Genomic DNA, 20,055 nt, shown 5'->3' with positions numbered 1-20,055 from the left:
GGAGGCTTGGTTTTGCTACTGACAGACCTCTTGATGGCAAAGAGCTTTCACGAGCAATTGTAAAACAGAAGGGCAACAGATTTTAGTTGTCCCTGAAGTAGAGGGCTTTATGGAAACAGCAGCAGCATTTAATGCTCTCATTATGTCTAGGTCTTTTTATCTGTGCAATTTTATTTTTTTTTCCAATGGGTAGAGATAAAATCTAATCAGAAATGGCCTACTGCTGTCCTTGTTACCTTGTTAGAATAAAATTTAGGCCTCCAGAAGGTAATAGGCAATAAATATTATCACTATCTCTTTCATGGGAGTAAAGTACCCAGAAGTAAGAGGAAGAAATACATAGACCAAACCAACGCTGATGACTGGGAGCAAAGGAGCATTAAAAAGACAGAGCATGGTAATGTTCAGCTGCATTGGCTCAGTGGTGCCCTGACAGAAAAATTTCAGATTGAAGGGTTTGCACATCATTGTTTAAAGGGTCTGTTTCTTCTGCACTGTGATAAACAGAACACTGTGTAAACACTACCTTGTGTCAAAAGATTAAAATATGTGGTCACTTGAAGAGCTGTATCGTTACTGTATGTCAACAGAAAAAATGTGCGAAAGAGCACTTAACTGAATTTGACACTTTGGCGGGGCAGTTCTTGTACCATAAGGAGATGAAATCCTTGCATGTTAGGTGATTATTTTCAATGTTTTGCAGGAGCTGAATTATTCAGGAGTAGGAAACAAACTACTGAGCAGTTTTGCAGGCCTGAGTGCCTCTTCACTGTTATAATGTCCTAATTGTTCTTCGAAATCTGCTGTTAGGGAGGGTCTCACCGACTGAATGCTCTGTCTAATCTAAAATGGCCCACAGTAACATTTCCTGTAGCTTGAAAACAAAATGAGGGCAAAAAAAAAAAAAAAAACGGCCAAGAGGAGAAACAAGGGAGAAGGAGAAAAACACGGGAGACATTTGTTGTATTGTTAATGAACCTTTGAATTGCTACTTTTGATGATCACTTTTTGAGAAAAAAAAAGTAAAACAGTGAGAGGAGATATATTCTGTCATGCTTATTTCTAATATGTCTTACTGTCTCAGAAACCTATGCTGAGGATTCAGGCATTTGTTTCTGCAGGAGAGATGTACTATAAAACACAAATGATGATGTCTTTGTGGCAGAAGAGGTTAAGCCAAAGTCAATAAAAAAAATCCTGGTGTTTTCAATGGGCTTTGGATCAGGTGCAAAGTAAGTGATGGGTAACTACGGGGTCTTTGGTCTCTGCCCAGCTCTACCACAGGGTTCCCAAGTGACCCCCACAAACTAATCCACCTTTTATGCCTCAGTTTCTCTACTTTTCTGAGTCTTCTAAAGTGCCTACCCAAAGGCATAATCAAGCTTAATGGCTCATAAGGTGATTGGAAAACCTTAGAAAGTGCTGCAGAACTGCAAGGTATTCCTGGTACCCAGCAAATGTTTTCTTTCATGGCTGGTTAAACACTTAATGTTTAAGATATGAGGGGTTGGTGAACACAAGTGTTAATAAAAGGTTCCCACAGATTAGGTTTTCTCCTGGGGGTCTACTTTGAACCTCATTCCTATGTTTATTTAGCTGTGCCTATGTGTGTGTATTGCCCTGCATGTAGCAAAGAGCCAGAAGGCCCGAGCCCCTCCCTGAGGAAGCTCTGACAGAGGATCTGTTCAAATGTGCTTCCTCTTCCTTTCACTCCCCAACCTTAAGGTCAGAGGATCTGGAAAATCCTCCTCCACCCTGTGACTTGATCTGACGATTGTAATAGTACCGCGGTTCCCCCTCGCCTTCCGCTCCCCACCCTTCCCTCTCACAGCCCGGTAACCCTTTAAAGCCTTTTCCAGATTGATGCCCATCAATCCTGGGCCCCAATCAGGGGAGCACGGGTGTTCAGTCCTTGCGTTGATGCCGGCTGAGCAACCCCAGCGTCCCAGGTGGTGTGCTGTTTCTGTGACCCTTGTGGGCCAAGACAACACATGAAAACAGTGTCTCAAAGGGTATTCTGGGGCATTGCTTCCTGCAGCCAGACAGACAGAGACAAGCCTGGAAAACACATTAATTATTAACTCAGTTGAAAAGAGTTAACTGCTTTTTTATTTATTTATTTTTTTCATGCTTAATCTCTGATATTTGGATTCAGGTCAGCCGAGTCAGGAATTCCTGCCTTTGGCTTCCAGCTCTGCTGTGGCGTGAGGGGCCCTGTGGTGGCTGACAGCACCAGTGCCGACGGGAGCATCAGGGCTGCAAGGATGCCATTTGAAGGGTCCTGTTTTGGGTGGAGCTCTGCCATCTGGAGGATTTTCCACTGTTGCTGGCACTACCCTTAAACAATTGCTTTGGGGACTCTTAGGAAGGTCTTTGGGGAGCCCATTATGGCTCACAGGAAAAAGGGACAGTCAGCTAAAGGAGTGTCTCCATTTCCACAACACTTTTCCAAGCTGGATGCCAGGCAAAGCCATGAGCGTTACCTTTTCTCAGAGCATCCATCAGTCCTGAAAGGGCAGCAAGTCTTACACCATGTGTGGCTCCTTCCGCCACCTTGCTGCCTCAGCACAGGGAGCTGGCAGCTGTCTTTCACCTCAGGGAAGGTGAAGGCCACTGTACCCCATGCATGGCCAAGAGCATGGCCCACCCCACCATTGTAGAAATCATGAATCAGGCTTCCCTGGGATGGAGAGTTCTTACAAATAAAGAAAAAGCAATGGCATTTGGAGTTGTTTTTATTTGCCTTCTGGATCCTGTTTTTTTTTGTTGTTGTTGTTGCACCAGAGTCATATTTTCAAGCTTTCTGCAGCGCTCATCAGAGCAAGGAAGTGACTTTATTTTCAGAGGAAGGCGTGATTTCCATAACAAAGAGCCAATGTGTTGTGACAACACATGAGCTATGGGCAGGCTGTAAAACCACCCCAGAGAGCCATGCTGCCTATGGCCTGTGGGCCCACACTGTAGCTCAAGATGGCGACCATACCCCTCAAATGGCAGCCTTGGGCTCACTGAACAGAGCGAGGCTGACAGATGGTGTGGTGTGCCTCTTCCCACCACCCAAAGCTGAGGGTTTTCAGGCACCATGGGGCTTTCAGATGGCAAACACCACAACAACAAAGGGTCTCGCTGCACTGGTGGCGGGGAGATGGCCAGTGCCAGGGTGGGGGCAAGGAGTGGCCATCAGTGGGAAGGCAGCAGCCACAGCAGCCCTGCTGGCCCCAGGCCCGAGTGTCTCACCTCCTCTGGAGGAGCAGGCTGATTTCCCTCTCTCCCTCCCCGCAGCTGCCTGTCTGCAGGAAGAGACCTTGTGGCAGTGACGTGATCCTCAACGATGGGTTCACATCGCAGATTCACCCCCGCCAGCTGGCTGGTCGGGTGGCCCTTCCTGCACACCTGATCTGGCACAGGAAGGGACGCCAGGGCCAGCACGCCATCGGGCACCACTTGACACGTCTCTGATGGCAGCCTCTGCAGCTCTGCTGACTACTTCAGCGAGCGCAGGACTATGTCCCCTTTAGGAATTGACTGGGGAGGCTGCAGTGCTATCTCACCTGCTGCTCCAACCCTGAGGGCTGGCAGTCAACCCAGCGCTTTTCAGAGACACTATATGCACTTCCAAACTCCCTGTGGGCCTAAACGCACTCACGCAGACCTGACTACTTTGTATTAACCTAAATGATTTTTAAAGAAGCATTTGGGACTATTAGTGTTTGTTGCTTTTCTACACAGTCTGGTATTTCTGGTGTCATACATAGACTTTGCCTCCCTGGAAGGAGTAGAAGGTACTCCCCGAAGAGCACATGCAGTGTGAGCCTCCATTTCCCCACTCAGTCTAGACTGAGCAAACATTTTATGTTCTATCAGTGTTTGTGGTCTGCAATTAAAAAAGCTAGGACAGATACAGGTTAGTCGAGTTCTTCTGCAGAGTGATTTATTACGTACACACAGGCCAGCAGCTGAACAGTGCAGCAATATGTCTGACCCGCAGAATAAGTACTTTCCGACATTAGCATTGACCCAGGCGAATTATACAAAGATGCCTGCATAATTACGCCTCTTTGAAAGGCCTTTCAGTAAACATACGTGTGCATAAAGTGCCTTTCATTTAAGGAACGCAAAGTGTTTTGGGTCTTATTCCACTCCATTTACTCTAAGGCCCTATTACCCTTCTGTGGCAGGGAAAGTACACTGGGCTTCAGCCCCGGGGGAAACCACAGATGTTTGTATCCTGCAACAAATGTTTCTGGGTGCCTACACTAGCATTTGTGGAGGTAATCACTAAATGAGTTACCATGGGGCCACAAACTTGGCTATAAATATGTGCACAAATTTCACGTTTCCTGGAGCAGGAACTGCTATTTTTTGTGTACAGCACCTGACACAATGAAGTCTTGACCTGGTTAGGGTTCCTGGGCTGTCCTGCAGTGAAATGGTAAATAAAATTGCAATAATGATGCTTTCTCCTTTCCTTCTGCATAGTGTTATTGCTGGGGTGTTTTTGTTTAGTGGGTCTAATTAGCAAACTTATGGAGCTGCTGCTGAATGAAAAGGATTTGGAAGAAGGCATATTTTTGCCATTTGTGAATACTGTCCACTTTAAAGCAGGGCATGGGCTCCTTGCAATTTTGTAAGAAAGAAAAACATGTTTTTTTTTACAATAGTAATGAATTCTGTGCAGTGCAAAAGGTCATATAAAAAGCAGCAGGAGGACAGGATGTTGGGATAAAACACTGAGCAGATTTACTTCCTAAATTAACATTTCTCTCTCTCTCTCTCTCTCTCACTCTCCCTGGAAATTTGTGGAAGAACAGCATCTTGTGCTAGACAAAGGAAATGAAAAAGCATTAAGTACAGGTATACTGCAAACACAGTAGGCAAAATACTGGGACATTTCTAAAGAAGACCAACAAAGGAACCCAACAAGGAATGCAGATTTAAGTGGAAACATGCAATTCAGCTTATCAGCAGCTTTATATTTTATTCATTGCCAAGAGTCAAATGTATTGGGAAGATGTTAAGTGGACAAGTATATGTAAAAGTTGTCAAACGTGATCAACACCAATGAACTCACTGAGTTTATGAGAAACATATGCATTTACCCATGTAAGTACAAAGTTGTGTTGTTATACCTATATATTTCATGAATCTGAAGAGTCTGTACCAACTGCATCCCTACCGCAATTTTATTGCAGTCTTGGGTTGCTTACTAAGCTTAAATTCGTCTGGTGTAAGTGCCTGAAAATGCAAGCTCTGATAACATTGCAATCCAACAGATGGATGAAAATTTGGTTTAATAAATATAAGAGTCACAAAATCAAATGTCTGAACTGTTTGGAAGAAGTTTTAATTTAAGACAAGGTGTTTGACTCACTGAGAAAAATCTATGACAAGTCATAAATTGTCACTTTGAAAACCTTGCTATGAGAAAAGCACCTACATTATCTGTTGCTTTGCATTACTGGATGGGCCCTTCTGTCTGCTTTAAGGTCTCAGGAGGACTGCTCTCAGCTGTCCCAGGCCAGGAGGAGCATGAGGACACCCTGGCAGCAAGACTTCCTCCCCAGGTCCTCATCCGCTTGGGGAAATGACGGTGGTGGGAGTGATTTATCTTACTGTCCCAGCTGCACCTTCTGGGCAATGCAAGAGGGGACCAGCACCATTCTTTTCCTTTCCCTGTCCTTCCTCTTGCCAAGTAGATGTATAAAGTGCAGTCCCAACATCTCTGCCCGTTTTCCTCTTTTAGTCTCCTGGTGAAGCTTGTTGTGTGGGAACTCCACAGGGCTCTGCTTCTAATTTCTTGCCTCACTGTCACACTTGCTGGGCACACCCATTCATCCTCAAGCTCCTGTGGGATAAAAGAAGTATTATGTTACCTGTTTTCTATTTCGGGAAAGAGTTTCGGAGCCCCTTCCTGTCACTAGTCCACAGGATCCTGCAGGGCTCTGCAAAGATAATCTCTTGCAGAAGGGGAAAAGCAGAGAAGGCTCCCATAGCAGCAGCATGCCTTCCTTCCATCTCTCTCCATCTCTCTGCATCTCTCTGCCTGCATCCTCTCAATTTTCCTCTGCAGAGAGGGAAAAGATAAGGTTTGCCCCATTTTCCTTTCCAACAAGCACTGGAAGATTACCAAGAGGGCTGGGAAGATGTAAAAATGATAAATATTAAGGGAAAAGATAAAAAAACCCTGCAAGATAGAGAAGTATATAACTACCAAGAAGAAAATGGCAAAATTTTAAAGAGTGAAGAAGAGGAATGTGCAGAAAAGAAATCACAATCCCAAGTATTTGAGTAGCTTTAGCCTCCTCTACTGCCATAGCAATGTGCACTTCCTAGACTGGCACAACTGTGCAAGAGCATTTTGTGGTCAGAAACAGTCATTTCACACAGGACCTCTTGAGAGGATCATAAAAGCCAGTCTTGAGAAAGCCTTTTTATGAAATGTGCTGGAATAGCTACATCCAAATTATGATTCCAAGGGGCAAGGAGAAAAAGTCAACATGGTGTGGTGGACAACAACATACATTCACATTTTGCCTGGGATTGCTCTATCTCTTAATATGATAACTTAAAAATTTTAAGATCTATGACCAATGCATACAAGTCACCTCCTCCTTTGCCTTTTCTTTATCATCTGCCTCCCAACCTTCCTCTTAGTCCTTTGGGTCAAAAGGGCACAACTTCCTGTCTGCCTCCTAAATCCTTAGTCTCTTTTATTCTGAAACAGGAATGAGCTGAATATGAATTTTATTTTGCAGATAGCTGAATATGACAACATTTAAAATAAATAGGCACAGAATTTGAGTGCTTTTATAAAGAAAAAAATATGTAAGCAAAATGATTCCCTCAGAATACTTGCAAAAAAAAAAAAAGTCTAAATGTGAATATAAAATAAAACCCAGACCTGTAAAACATTTTTTTTTTGGCAAAGAAAGCCAAACTTATTGATATATCCTCAAAGCATAGAAAACACATATTTGAAAAAGGAAAAAAATAAGGGAAAATACAGCGCCTTAGGCCTGAAAGGATCAATAAAAAGAACAAAATTGAATGAGGATCTGCAGAGGCCAAATAAATGCTGACATGGTTTGAAAAGAACAAATAAAATAATCTTAGCTAGCAGAAGAAAATCTCTGCATCATAGCTAAAAAAAAAAAAGGAAGAAATGACAGTTTGAAAGATGCTCTATTATCTTTCCTAAGAATTTATATGCTAAATTCTGATGCTAATGAGGCCATAGTATAACATTTCTTCAGCTGATCATCATGTTACTTAGAAGGATATTTGTTTTTCTATAAATGAGAGACTAAGGCTACTTTGAAATTTCCAGATATTAACACCACATACACTCCACCACAGTGTGTAGGTTGTTTCCAGGCTGAAAGCTTTAGAAAAATGTGCAACTGATCTGCTGAGCATAATATTTCTCCTAATGAGATCTATAAGTTAATCAATTTAACATGCATAACAGAAACTGTTCTGTTCTCGCAATTTTGAGGAAGAACATAATAAAAACCACACCTGAAAAACCACACCGAAAAAATGTGTGGTCAGAGGCTTGATCCTTACCTGTTGAATGCTTAGTATAAAAGCTACAACTCTTTTTCCACTAGCAAATTAATCCTAATTCTCAGTAAACTTTGATGTTCAAAATGCAGTCTTGTTCAAAAAAATCCCAAATATGTATCTGACTAAAAATAGGGGTTTGGTTGTTATCTGTTTTGTTTTTCTTCTTTTTTCTTTTTTGTGATTTAAAGACATGTAAGATGTTAAACAGGAAGAGATTCTAATTCTTCAATGCTTTTGGCTTACAACATGCAAAATGACAACTGCCAAAATATTGGAATGAAAATGTGACAACAGTTTGTTTGTTTGTTTGTTTATTTATTTATTGGCAGGGATTTTACTGGTGTTCTTGACAAAAAAGTCTGAGACCTTTGGTTAGGACATCACTGCAAGGTCTTCCTGAAACTACTTATGCAACAATGACAGTCAAAAGCAGCCACATCTGAACTATTTTCAGTTCACATCTTACAGATCAATAAATTTCTTCAACCCCAAATGTTGGCACCAGTAGTGTACTGTAATCTCATATCAGTGCAGAGCAATGCTGTACATAAGCATTAAGGTTAGTGAACAAACAGAATTTCTATTGTCTGCATAAGCTCACAAAGAGCTACATTTGAAGGTATAGCTCTTAATTTGGGATATCAATATATATGTTATTAGGTATCAGACATAGCTGAACACATTTTAAGTACTTTGATAATTCTTCTCTTCTCTTCTCTTCTCTTCTCTTCACATGCTGTTTGCTTGATAGCTCTTCTGAGCAGACCTTATTCATGCTACATACAAGGAAATCAGAGATATTAGATTAAAAGGTTTCCATGCCCTTTCCATCTTTGATATTTTCTCTTCTATACCCTGGAAGAATCCTGTCCTCATCTCACAGACAGATGACTTCTTAAGTGTAAATCTTGCATGAAATCTTGCATGAAGTCATTCAACTAGCGTGTAACTTGTGGAGTGACAGGGTGATATCTTGCCAGCAGAGACTGCCCCCCCCCCCCCATTTTTTTAAGCAATGTAATCGAAAAGGCTAGCATATAATGCCAGAAGCCCTAACTTTGATTCCTGAGATTCTTCTCCTCCTCATGTAAGTACAAATACGTATCTTTCAGACAGATGACCTCCTTTTTTTCCATAGACCGAGGAGGGTGACAATATGGTGATTTCCAAATCACTGCAAGATAGCAGATCCCCTTAAAGATATGAAATATTCTCACAGTTCAGAAAAGACTTGAAGCAGCTAAGTAAGTTCTCCATTCCTGAAGCAGAGTACCATTGTCAATAACTGCTCGGCACTTCCTGGCACCATTCCCATGAGACCCATAACATCTCAGTTCCTTCTTTCACCTCACTCAATACTTACACAGAACATCAAAGAGAGGTGATGAAACAACATCCATCTTGGAAAAGAGGCACAGACTCTGTTTTGGTAGAGCTCCATGGAAATGAAGCAGTTTTGTAAACAGAAAAAATCATTCAAAGGACTGAAATGCTACAATTACAGATTTTCTTTGTGCCTAGACGTCTCTAAACTGGCAAAACCTGTACCTACCTTAAGACAAGCTGGCAAAGCCACACGGAAGCAAGACAGAGGTGATTTTTGCTGGGAGAAAGACAGGCATCATAGAAGTTGCTGTTTCCTCTACTAGACCACACATCCTCAAGGGCATCTGTTTCTAGATTATTAAATTAATCTTTAGCCTGTGACTCATTTTTGTTTCTTCACAAACAAACTCCCTTGACGGCTGTTCTGCTCGACCGAGGGAACTGTCAGACACCAAAGAAAGGTTTTTGCATGCAGAAGAGAAATGGAAGTGGAATCAGTGGGACCTGCAGGGGTAGATGCAGTCCTGCTCTAAGTATGACATATGGCCATGATTTAGTGATTTGACCCTTGAGTGCATGGACTCTACCAGACCATGGTAATTGGGGAAGTGTGAGGAAGAGGAAGGAAACCCTTTCAGCATCACGGTAAGTGCCCAGCTTGGTTACCTCCCCCACAGGAGACACAAGAAATGATTCTATCTTTGCAGATTTTAGAATTATACAGAGCACTCATCTTTTTTATGGCTTTACCTCAGTAAAATCCTCATAGAAATATATATGTGCTTTTTTTTTGTTTGTTTTGTTTTGTTTTTAAATATTCAAATTACAAAACAGTTTTTATTTCGGGGATGAAGAAATAATTGTTTGGAGGTGTTTGTAACAAGGTTCAAACAAAGAAACAAACCTGAGAATGGAGACTCCGAAATCATCATTATACTTTCAAGAGGCTGTTTTTTTCCATAATTAAAGAGTCTTTCACTGGAGCATCCCCCGTCCACTTCCACAGAGCCCAGGTTCCCACTGTGACCCTGCCAAGCAGTGACTCAGTGATAACGTGTTAGCACAAGCATCAAATGAAACCAACTGCCTATACATCTCATAACTCCGCTTTTACTAATGCTGGTTTGGGAGTGTGAAGGGTTCTACTTGTCCTAGAGGAAGCGATGAGTTTACAAACTTATGCAGATAAGTGGCTGGGGAAACTAGTTCAGAGAGCCAGTGGCCTCAACACTGTCAGTCTGGCTGTGCAACAAGAGAACCCTCTGGAGACTGAAGCAAGCTGTTCGCTAATCTACTTATTTCTAATTTTTTTTTTCCTCTGTGAAACTTAGTTGAGAGTGTCTTATCTAATATAGTCAATCAGAAGTATAACTGATAAATTAGGGCAAAATACACATTTCTTTTGTTTTCAATGAATTTTCACCTTGTTTTTAACAAATGTTGTTCTTGTTGAGATCACTAGCACGTGTGTAATTTTACACAGATGTCTTCAAGAAAGGAAGACTCTTGCAACCTCTGGGGGAAGGTATTGAACAATTTGCACTGCTTTTGAGGTTAATCCAGAGAGCAGAACGGAGTTATGTATGCCTTCTGAAATGTGGTTTCATGAGGCTCTGATAAACAAACCAAGATTATCTAGAGAGCCAGGAACACCAAAGAAGAAAGATATAGAGAAGGAGGAGCAGGTCCAAGGCCGTTAAATAGTCTGTGTTTTACTGGCATACCACTGGCTCCCAAGACAGTCCAGTCTTGTAGCCTCTTGTCCATGTTGAACAAGAGATGAATTTATGTCTCTTGCAGAAAAGAAGAGCCCATGAAGTCTGTCTTCACATGATCTTAAATATTTTGACTGTTTCTTTTTTCCGGTGCCTTCTAAGTGCAAACTACAATTGACTCTAATCCCATGGTTAAGGCATTTATAGTATCTCACCACATGGACTCACATTTGTCCATGGCCTGCTGAGTTCAGTTACGCTTCCTCCTGATATAGCAGTAAAATCGTCTTCTTTCCAAGAGCTAATATTTGTGGAGTATTCATGGAACTTAATGTTGGACCTTTGAGATCATTTCTGTTAATGAGAAAGTTGGATTATTAGGGAGAAACGGTAGGTATATCCATGCAAACACATTGACATTTGGAATCAACAGGCATACGTTTACTCACCTGCACTCACATACTCATGGTGTGTAACCACAAAAGCCTAATTTATTTAAGAGAATAGACTAAAGTTGTTTCTCTCTTTTTGGGATTGGGAAGCCAATATTTCTTTCTGTAACACCCATAGGGGTTCAAAATTGTTCATAATTAGCCCAGTGAAATTCTGGGTGACACCAATGACTTCAGTACAGGTCTGTTAGTTTAGACATGAGGGAGCCTGAGCAGAACAGGAACTGGAGTCAAGTCCATTAACCACAAAAGCAGAATGCTCTAACACAATCATAAATGATTGCCACATGCAGAAGTATAGTTCCCACTGCTAACTGCAATCTTGAGATTTTTTTGGGAAAACTATCACCCTCATCAATTTACAGTGTCAATGTGCTAGTTTTAAACATGGGGTTATTTTAGGGACCATTCATTGCTGCTTGTTAGCCTTGTGCTAAATTATTTATTATCAAAGAAATAGTATTTATAGAAATAAAAGGGAAGAACCTTATAATATAAACAAGTGAAATAAATAACATTTAAATAAAATAAAGGTTACCAAACTGATTAAGAAGTTTAATTAGTTAATCAGTGAAGGCACAATTTTAAAACAATTAATTTTGTTGACTACATTATTTTGCTCTTCATACTAACTTTCTATAAGTCTAAACATTTCCCTTTGTTCTATTTGCCTGTTCTATTTATCACAAAAAGAAAGACAAAAAACCCAATGAAATGTATAATACCTTATCAGAAAAGGTGAAGAGGAAATTAAAAAGCTGGTAACTATAAGAAACGTTTTACTCAGCAAATCTCATCCACGCAGAGGGATGAATTTTGTTTTGTGTTATTTTAAAGATAATTTTTAAAACATCTACTTCCTGCTTGCTATTTCAATAAACTGTCTGAAACATCTGCATATTTTTAAGTCTCTGTCTTTTCACATTATTTTAATTTGATACCCCAGTGGATCATCTATTATTTTACACACCTGACCTTCATTAGTCATAGTGTACAAGACTACAGAATAATTCTCTTCAGTCTTGATCACCATCGTGCCTTACTGCTATTGCAGGGGAAAGACTGCTCAATGATCTAAATGAGAAATATATATGCATACATCTGCATTTATATATGCATAGGGTTATAAAACATGCTTGTGACATACAGAAAAACAGCACAACAGTAAAAGCCTACCCTCCTGACTGCTCAGGAACATGTTCCATTAACATTAACTAAGTTTTTCAGGTCCTGGGCTTTTTTATTTATTTATTTTTAATTGTGAGTATTGACTTTTTAGAGTGAATTAAGACACTGCAGCTCAGATCCAAGGCCCTTACTAATTTCCTTATTTATTACTGGGAGTCAAGAAATCAGTCCTGTACAATTCCCACAAGGATGCAGACAGAGTCTGCACAGACAGGCAAGTGAGAAGTGGGAGCTAATGAATATTGCTCTAGTGTCAGACAGGTAAAGCACTCCCCCCTTCCTGTTAATTCAATCGAAACAATGAAGAGAAAAACCCAACCCGCCCTTGTCTTGTTTGGCTTAGACATGAACCCTTGATAAGACTCTGGAAAACAAGAAAGTTTGTAATAGATTTGAGCTACCTTTGGCTGAGTAACTCATATGTCATAAAAATGTGAAAATAGTGGTGTACTTCTGCAACCAATGTAGGCTCAGCTTGATATGCTGTAGATAACAGAAAATGACTGAGATAAAGAATAATATAACATTTTTACTTGAATATGACATACTTTACATTTCTTTACAGAAAGGATATCCCAGCAGGAAGGAGAAAGGTGGAGCACAATCCCTGTAGCATTTCTTGTTCTGCATTGTGCAAAACTTTGTAGGGACACAGGAAGAGGATACGGAAGTTTCTACAGGAAAACGGAGAAAAGTTCAAACATAAACAGCATCCAAAAAAATTTACCAACAGTTTAGAACATTTCCTTTTTCTATTCAAATACTTGAAGACACTTACATTATAGTTTACTATACATTTCTACGTATATCCATTTTTGCAATTTCTCTCCCAATAGCATCTTAAAGCAATTTTTAACGTGAATTATGCAAACTATATTCTGTGTGCTAATGTAAGCAATAATCTATGTGGTATAGCATTCTCCTTTTAGCAGAGTAAGTGAGTGTTGGACTAATAAGTTTATCTTACATCCTCTGTAGGATTTTGAAAGAACTTGGTGTTAAAAAAGATCCTCCTGAAGACCACTTCCACAATAATTGAAGGCCACTGAAGTCAAAGGAAAGTTGCTAAAACTTCAACACCTTTTGCACAAGGATGGGAGGTCTTGCTTCAGCCAAGCTTTAAGAATGTGCTTAAATCTGTTATTGCATGCAGCTGAAATGTGGATAAAAGGGTTATAGCTGATGCCTTCCCTCTCTTCTCACCTGGAAGACTTGTGCTTCACCAGATGGTGCTAGTGGTGGGCAACAGCCAACTTAACCATTCTCCTAAATTTGTGGTTGCTTGATTTCTTTTTTTTTTTATCTTCAGTACAACATGAAAGCACATGGTTAACTCTTCAGGGCTTCTTTAAAGAGGGTGGATTTTGGCTTGTGTTTACCGTCTTTGGCTAAGTCTGGGTATAAGGAGAATACGGTTTGTATCAAAAAAGCTTTCCATTTAAATGTGGCATCTCTTGATAACAACTGGTCAACAGCACACAACAAAATACGAGACAATATTCATATAACCATAGCTCTGGCTGCATATTAGCAATTTTCTTAGAACTGCAACTATCATTAGTACTTGGTAAAAAGTGTATCAGGTAGGCAAATGGATATCAGATTTTCAATGTGTATATTTAAGGTACAGACAGGAGAGCTGTCCTGAGCTAATACATAGCAAACCAGCATGAGAAAGATGCACAAACAGGGAATTTCTGGAGGAACAAATCAAGTTTGCATTGCAAGCCTGCATTACTTGAGCTTTTAGAAGGATCAAAATGCTGTCACGTTTAAATGATTCAGATCTGGGTATGGCTACACTGAAAGGTTTCTATACTTGTATTTTAAATGTATGGGGAAAAAAAAGAAAAAAGAATAACATCCCATCATAGACAGCAGAAGAGGAAATTCACATTTTAGCTGTGCTAAAGGCAGAATACGAATGTGTGTCTCTTATCTATGTATCTGTGTCTCCTACCTTGAAGCACCTATTTGGGGAGCTACATTAGCTGGGAAAGTTCCCCAGGATCTCTGCATAGAGAGCAGAGAGAGGTGAGCACCTATGGGTCATTGGTGGCAGGGTCCTAACTACATTCTTTTAATTGTTTTCTGAAGTTTCTCTCCTTCACCGTACATCAAGAAAAATGAGTGTACATGCACACATAAAGTATTAAGAAAATACATTCATTTTTTAACTGTTTTGTGTTACGTGACTTCGAAAAAGGATTTTCTAGCAAGCAAAAGGTAGCTACAGTTATGCTAATGGCAGTCATTTCCCATAAGAAACACACAGTGCATGTGCTTTATGGTCTGTACCAATGGCTGGTTAGGGGTTAGTTTTGGCTTTAAAAGCCCAAAGACATTTTGAAGATTTATTTTCTTTTCCAATGTGTCTTTTATATGAGTTTTATAATTGTGGCTATTGCATATGAGAACAGGGAAGGCTTTAAGAAAACATTGATTATTAGAAAATGCACATCACCAAGACCATGGACAATTAACTTTGTAACTACAAACATGATAACACAAACATTGGAACCTTATAATCAAATACACTGTAATTAAAAGAAAAAAAAACATTGTCATATGCACCTAACTGAAAATTAAGAAGTGTCTCCCCAAGTGTGTGTCGTACAGGGAAACATAAAAGCTTCCAAGGTCACATGTTGAAGACAAAATCTGCACAACTTCATTTGTCATCTGAAAATCTTAAAATTAGTGCGGGTTGAACAGAAGTGGCAGTGAGTCGCGCTCCATTTGACCAAAAGCATTTGAGAACAGTAAAAGCAGTTTAATTATATTCAGATGCTATGGTGATACTTGGCAGCAGAAATACCTTGGTTAAGTTATATTTAGAGATTAGGTTAGAATAAAATAGACAGATGGGAGGCAGGAAAAAAAAAAGATAGATGAAATGCAGCTAAACTTTTACCTCAGACCTTTAATTAATTAGCCTGGGGAAAAAAAATGCAGTAGAACAGATTGAAAGATTTAAGAGAAGCTCAGTGACCTCTCAAATAGTTAATCTTTGTGGCTAGATTAGACCACGGGGTTATTCAAAGATTCCCGGAATCCTCTTTCCCTGTTTTCATGGATTGTTCATTTAGGTGCTATAGGCTCCTTCAGCACACGGCAGCATGACATTCCTGAAATGACAAAAAATCATAGGCAATTGCACTGCACGCAGGAGGTAATTCCTTATAAATCTTTCACTAAGAAGGCAAACCTAATGAAATAGCAGACGTTAAGTGATGCTTTTAATCTAAACATGTTGGGTCATGTGCTTTCTTCCACAACAACACACAGGGAAAGCAAAACATTCAGGAAAGCAAAACGTGCCAGAGGAAGAGGAGCGTAAAAGCAGTCATTTCCCCAAACACTCCTTCCTGATCCAGCACCGCAGCCTTCCCGGGCTGGGTAGGGGACAGGACGGACACCTCAGGGACTCCAAAACATCATTCCCTCAAGACTGCATGCAGATTTCTAATCGCAACGCAGCAGTAATGCTCATTCACAGCCTCTGCCAGGAGGGACTGGAATGCGCTCCCCAAGGAAACAAAAGTCCGTGGGAGGAGGGAAGAGGCTCCCGCTTCTTTGCTGAGGTCCTGCCATCTGCACAGGATACTTGCTTTGTGGTGTGAAGAAGCACTTAGCCCTCCTTCTGCCACTGACAGCAAACTTTTTAGGTTGAAACTTGCAGGATTTCTTTGTTCCAGAAAATGTGGCATGAGGTTTTTAACCTTTCGATGCTGACATGCAATTGTTTTTCCCACTGTTCGGATCCAGCATTGAACAACACACACAGTTTTGTCATTGTCTGCCATCTAAACCCTTTTGTAAAGCTCACAATTTTACTCAGGACAGCTCAGCAAAATGCCCAGGAAGGAATAATGCTTGAAGTGGAGCAATGTGCAGTGCCTTCTTCTGAGTTTCCGTGGGTTTAGAGCCAGTGCTACACCCTGGAGCTAGCACTGTACAGTATTGCAGACTGGCTCTGCTTGCCAATGAAGCTGCCTGCGAGATGAGATAAAGCTGAAGACCAGGCCACTTTGTGAGCAGAACGGATCCCCCGGGACTTTTTGCAATAATGAAGTTGTTGGCTCTGAAACTCATGTTTGTCCAGCTACAGGGAAGTGTGAAAGAGAAAAGCCAAACCTGCTGGAGGAACATTCATCAATTTTGATGCGACATTTGCAAGGCCTTGAAATAGCAATGTTGTGGAGGGCAACCCAAAATCCTGCATGAATTAGGCTGTTGTTCCAACTCAGGTGATCAGGTTCTGTACAACCACCTTCCAAAATCCCCCGGAAATCCTCCTGCAACCTGGCAGGTGGTTATTCAAGCCAGAACTACTAGAAAATAAGAGCGAAGAATGGTTACTTCCGATTTTGCCAAACAACTTACGGTGGCAGATGTCAGAAAGGCCAATACAAATGCGAAACCTCTTCACTACAGAGCTTGTAACCTGGAAAGAAATACAAAATGTTCAGAGAGGGCGATATAATGCATACTTTCATTAAATATACTTGCAATTAAATTAGTAAATGAAATGACAATTATTTCCAACAGCTTTCAACTTTGTTCTCGATAATTATACATGATTATAAACATCTATGTACATTTAAGGAAAAATGTGTACTGCAAAGTGGCATTACAATTATTTAATTTAATACTATAATTACAGTGGGACTGAAGACTCTGAGTGAAATTACAGTAAAACATAGACCAACAGACATGACCCTCAGCCTGATGAGCTTAGACAGAGCTCTGGAGAGCAGCAAATCTGCCTTTTTTTTGTTGTTGTTGTTGTTGTTTCTTTGCTTTAGATAGGTTAATTATAGAAGCACATGAGATTTATGAACATTTTAAAAATACAGTAGAAACAATCTGAAAGGACAGACAAAGCCTGGTTTCTTAATAGACGTAATCTAATGAAAATGAGGCAGAATTATAGTCACTATACTTAGGAATGCTTTGGGGCAATTTTTTTCAACAGAAAGCCAGGTTTATAAATACGGGCTCTTTTACAAACTCTACAATCCCTAGATAAACAGGCCACACAGAGACATCTTGGGTGCATATGTTTGTGCAGAGTTCGCCTGAACCCATCAGATTAGGGCTTTCAGTAGCGGTAATGTGCCTTTCTGGTGGAAGGGGAGCTGCCTCTAGTTACTCCCAGTTCTTTCCAAGTGTGACAGCTGTTGTCTGGACCAGCTCTGAGCAATGAACAACAGCTTCCAAAGCTAAACCCCCAAATCTCCACAGCTTAAGGACAGGACTTGGGCTTTATAATTAACAGTTGTAATGGTAGCATGCGCTGATGAATAGGCATGAATAGAGACATGGAAGTTGACTAGTGACCCTGCTAAAAACATAACCAGCATTTTTATGACTACATTAACAAACAGGTTCTCTGAGTGGAATTGCTTTTGCAGAGGAAAAGGGCTCCTCCACAATACAAACCTGCAATTTTCCTTGTTCACCATCTTGTATTTTTGTATTAGCTAGTCCTTAAGGATAGTGTTAAGTCTAAACTAATTTAGCTAGGTAGATATCATGGATGAGAGAATTTTAATAACAACTCTGTGAAGCACAGTGTTTTTACCAAGCACATAGATGTAGTCTCAAAAAATATTTTCTAGATGACTTCCATATTATTAGAATCACTAGCCCTGGCCAAAAGCTCACGTTTTCTTCCACTTCCAGCAGAATTTTCTGAATTTGAGTTTCCAACTTATCTTGATTTTTTTTTTTCAATTGAACACATTTCTCATTTTCTTCTCCACCATCCATGGGGTGATACGAAGAGCCCTCCCTCAGTGCCTGCCCAGCCTCCAGCATGGCAGCTTTGTTTAGTTTTCTACTTCACTACCTTGACAAAGAAGAACTAGTGCTGTAAAAGGTTTTCTAGTGCTCATGATAAATAAACATGTTCATTTTTTAACCTTTTTTAAGGACATAGCATTATTTACTTTGTGTAAAAGAAAAGAAATTTTGGTTTGGAAAAGTAATATTGACTTTGAGAGTTTGTTCTCTCAGATCTCCACACCACTGGTACTGGTCAAGGCAACTTTGGAATGTCTCTGCTTCTTCTCATCTTCACAAAATTAACGGAAGATAAATGCAGAAGATGAAGGTGGGTACCCCCAGCTGTTGGTCCAACATTGCGTTATGGGGACCATAAAAGCCCCTCTGGCTGCCCAGCTTTTGAAAATCAGGTCTTCAGTCATACTTCCCAAGTGAATCTTGATTCCTGCACCCTGATGACTTAGATACTTAATGCAAGGACTTTGTCCGCTGCATGTTTTAATCTAGGAAATGTGCTTTCTGGAGCTAAATATTTTAATGATTCTTTATTTGGGAAACACCAAGTGAGCAGACCTCACATCTGTATTCTGATTCAGAATGACTTCTTGAAAGGGAATTAAAGAAAATGACAAAGTTATGCAATTTGGTGTGCCAGTACCGTGTTACGAGGAAGAGAATGGGGAAACACAACCAATTTCCATAGACTCCCACCAGTCTGCTTACTGCCAGCTGTTTGGAAGCTATTGGCTCATGCTTGGTGGCAAACTGCGACGAGCTTTTTAATCTCATCGGAGCATAGTTTTGTTCCCAGTGACATTGCAAGGAACAAGCCATTAGGGAGGTAAAGAATAATCACAGCTTCTACGTCACTTCACGTTGACAACATTTGGAGCTGCATTGCTTGAACGGTAACTCTTGTGACTGTTAAAAGAAACGGTAAATCTGTTAAAAAGAGTAAATGTGTTAAAAGAAATAGCACCACAGTATTGATTGTAAAGTATTATGTATTTTACATCGCTGATGCACTTTATGCTGGGCAGAGAGAAGACACGTCCCTCGCTCTGGGAGTTTCCAAATAAAATCAGTAGTGAGGATATAGTGAAGATGTAATGAAGATATATGAGATACAACGATGTAACACCAAGCATGGGAAGTACTTTTAATAAATCCTTTAATAAATCCCCTTTCAGTAAGTCCAAACACACGGCTGAGAAGCGAGGCTCAGAACCTAAGCCCATCCCAGCACGCCTCCTCCGGTGCCTCAGAGACGCGATCCGGAGCGGGACGGTCCCTCTCAGGCTCGGCACCCCGAGCACCCCTCGACTCCGAGCCCTCCTTTCCCTCGTCTCACGGCTCCGTGCCGGGTCGCACCGCTCCCCTCAGCGTCTCCGGGTCCCCCGGAGGAGCCGCTGGGGACAGCGGCGCTGCCCGGGCCCCCCCCCGGGGCCGTCCCCTGAGGGCCGTCGCCCCGCCAGGAGGCCGAGGCGGCCCCGGAGCGTCACCTGCGGGGCCGTGCCGGAGAGCCGCGGTCCCGGCGGCGGGAGGCTCCTCCCCGGGGGTGTAGCGCAGGAAGAGGTGGAGGTCGGGGAGCCGCCGGGGCTCCCGGTGAGGGCTCGGAGGTGCCGTGAGGGCTGCGCCATGCGAGCGCCCGGCGCTACGGCCATGCTGCGCGGCGGCGGCCGGAGAGAGGGGCGAGGGGAGGAAAGGGCTGTTTACACAGACTGCAAACCGCCTGGGGAATAATGCAGGAAAGGAAGTGAGCCGGCTCTCTGTCTGACTGCCCTGACTTCCTGCTCGCTCTCTCTCGCACAGACACACACACACACCGACAAAAAAAAAAAAAAAAAAAAAAAAAAAAAAAAAGAAAAAAGAGAGAGGGGGGGGATCGGGATCTCGTTACAAGAGCAACAGAGCGCTCGCAGAGGACTGTCAGCATGGGCAGCCGGGGGGTTTTACCCAGCTCCCTCTAAAGCACCGGGAGGCACCGGGAAAGCCCCGCAGGCTCTGGGTAGGTACGG

General features: G+C 41.5%; 1 protein-coding gene and 2 long non-coding RNA genes across 4 annotated transcripts in view; 1 reads left to right on the top strand and 2 right to left on the bottom strand.

Moving 5' to 3' along the window:
• Positions 1-4,526: 4,526 nt before the first annotated feature.
• On the bottom strand, positions 4,527-19,625 carry LOC121070125. The gene is made up of 6 exons (XR_005819912.1): positions 19,540-19,625; positions 18,729-18,958; positions 16,634-16,694; positions 13,215-15,375; positions 12,796-12,921; positions 4,527-5,845 (listed from the first exon to the last, which is right to left on the bottom strand). It is a non-coding gene; the product is annotated as an uncharacterized LOC121070125 (long non-coding RNA).
• LOC121070132 lies at positions 7,561-11,536 on the bottom strand. Its single transcript, XR_005819916.1, has 3 exons — positions 11,057-11,536; positions 8,930-10,961; positions 7,561-8,342 (listed from the first exon to the last, which is right to left on the bottom strand). It is a non-coding gene; the product is annotated as an uncharacterized LOC121070132 (long non-coding RNA).
• ELK3 (ETS transcription factor ELK3) overlaps positions 19,571-20,055 on the top strand; it is a 35,270-nt gene continuing 34,785 nt past the window's right edge. The window contains exon 1 of one of the 2 annotated variants that reach the window (XM_040556764.1): positions 19,571-20,045. The gene's annotated coding sequence lies outside the window, so the exon portion shown is untranslated. The remainder of the gene's footprint in view (positions 20,046-20,055) is intronic. The other variant, XM_040556766.1, reaches the window with a different exon arrangement.

Source organism: Cygnus olor, chromosome 1 (genome assembly GCF_009769625.2).
Source record: "Cygnus olor isolate bCygOlo1 chromosome 1, bCygOlo1.pri.v2, whole genome shotgun sequence".
Classification (NCBI taxonomy): domain Eukaryota; kingdom Metazoa; phylum Chordata; class Aves; order Anseriformes; family Anatidae; genus Cygnus; species Cygnus olor.
The sequence above is the reverse complement of the archived record's forward strand: the minus strand, read 5'-3'. Positions and strand labels throughout refer to the sequence as shown.